Genomic DNA, 2,544 nt, shown 5'->3' with positions numbered 1-2,544 from the left:
TCCCTCATCTTGCTGCCGGTATTATCCTTTAAAGATGGTTAATTTCAGGTTTCGGCCCTCTGGTTGATTTATGGGCTGACTTAAATGCTTACTGTGTACTCTTTGATTGATGGAATGTTGTTTTATTTCGAGCTCTTTTTTCAGTTATTCTGTCATTCCTGCTATCAATTTCAGAGTTAATTCACAACTGCCAAGTTATGGAATTCATCGGTTTAGATTGCTCACAAATAGACTTGATATGAAATCTGAACTGTTACTGTTTTAATACCTGGTGATTTTGTGCTTTGTTTTTATTTTTTTGTCATTTGCTATTTTTATTTTGTCTACACTAGTTTGCCAATGTACAATGCCACTGTGCCAAATTTACAGTAGAGGACTGGGAAAACTTAACTCTATGGATTTTATGTTCGTACTTTTACGTTTCGCGATATGTGTTTCCTCTCTGAGTTTCAGTTGATTTAGGTGTGAGCCAAGCCTTCTCTATCTTTTCACCATTAAGGGGTTTTCCAGGTGACTCTTTTGGTGAGTGTCAAAATACAGACGTTTTGGTGATTATTTAAGATTCACTTTGAATCTAAAAAAATCTATTGGATGCGCTCTTGTCTTGTCTTTGCTGTTTTTTTTTCCATCATTGATTAATTCAGGGGCTTTTTTCTTATTTAGCATAAGTATTGGAAGTATATGAAAAGATTTTGAGCCACCACATTTTCAGCCACAATTGTGATGCTGGTATAATGCTCATTATGGAGAAATGGTTTTCAAAATGGGTTTCTAGCGGTAAGGCGACGATCTGCAATCTGTGGTATGATATTTAATTTTATTGACTTTTTGATCTTTTAAATCCTTCCTTGGGGTTCTATAAGATGATGTAAACAGAACAAAGTGCCGGATTTTCGTTTGATTGTTTTTCAGATCCAGCTGTGTGTGTTAAATCTTTTGTTGAAGAGATGTCAATTAAATGGATACTAAAAAGAGGAACCCAGCAAAAAAAATGCTCGCATATGAAAACTGAACCAAGAGGAATGTATTAATAAAAGCACGAATGATTAGGACCTTAATTGATTATCAAGGCTTGTTGTTGTGCTGAAAATAATGTCGTATATGAATTTCTTGTTCGGATTTGAGTAATTTGTTGTGCTCACCGTTCCAACTTTGACTAAGCGTTTCTGGCAAAATCAAATCTTGGACAATGGACGTATTTAAAATTTCACATGAAAAACTATTTATTTAATAGGGAACTTAGACAATTGATGACACTTGAATTTCTTTGTTACTTACAAACTCATGTGGGATGCAAGATCATGTGTATGTTGAAAGCAGAAGACAGCTTCTTTAATGGGGCCCTTGGTGGTCTCAAGAGTTTTTGTTTTTCTCAAATTAGAGGCCTTGTGATATCTGAAATGGGATGAGGCAAATTTCTATTTGCCCCTGTGTCCCATTCTCAATTGAAACGTGGAAAAAATTTATTCCTAATAAAAATTATGCATTTTGTTTATAATATCAGAAACATTGATACGCAAAAGTCAAGTTATTTAACTATCTAAAACTGAAACAGCTAAGTTTGTTTGTGTGAAGAATTCTTGTCATGATGATGGCTTTTGTTACCTGCATTATATCACTAGGAATCCTTGAAATTGCAAAAAACAAACCCCCAAAAATAACTAAGGTGGCTCTTCCATCTCCTTCATCATCTACAGATTTTATGAGGTTTCTCTGGGTCTGGCCTGAACACCTTTGGGGGAGGTGGAGAGGAACAGCAGCCTTCCCTTGTATCTACCCATGAACACGATTCAGGCAGCACTGTACCCCTCAGGGCAGCTGTCCGAGGTATTCTCTGTTAGTGGAAGTCAAGCACTTTTGTTCTTGTTTATTTTAAAAATTGCCCAAACCGGCGCGTAGTTACAGTCTGTATATGGCTGGCTCTTGCTTTCATACGACTCCTGTTTCTCTTTCACCAGCATAGAAGGTCGCCTGCAGGCGCCGCGCTTTGCCGCTCTCCCACAATTAACGGCAGGAGAGCGTAATTTGCCACTTTGACCAGGGAGGAGGGTAGTGTTGCAGTCTTAAAAATATCACCCATCCCGTGTGGTCCCTATCTCGGGTACCATTTTTCGGCTTAAATCGGCTCACCGGTAGCCGTCACACACACACAGCACCGTATTCATTGCTGCTGCTTCTCATTCCATGCCTTGTCTTATTAGAATGATGACTTTCTTTATGTGTGTGCTTGTTTTTTTGTGCTATATTTTCCCTCTGTTTTGTGATGGTTTGTCGGTCATTTTAGGCTGCATAGAGCGAGGCCCACACACACACCACACCGAGCATATCCGCCGATCCATCTGGAGTTGCGTCAGGTCTGGAACAGCTAAATGTCAAACCTTGAAAAGTGTGCGCGCCGCCCTGCGCCCACGCGATCGATGCTGGGTGACCGAGCGAGCGAGCGATAGGGCGCATTCCTTAATCCTTCAAACCGCCGCTTCTCCCAACAACCCTCCCCCCAAACCCCCCACCTCAACCCCCCCTTTGGTCTCCCCCAGCCCTGGA

The sequence above is a fragment of the Morone saxatilis genome, unplaced genomic scaffold (assembly GCF_004916995.1).
Source record: "Morone saxatilis isolate NCDOM2014 unplaced genomic scaffold, NCSU_SB_2.0 Contig11, whole genome shotgun sequence".
Taxonomy (NCBI): Eukaryota; Metazoa; Chordata; class Actinopteri; family Moronidae; genus Morone; species Morone saxatilis.
This window is presented reverse-complemented; position numbering follows the sequence as displayed.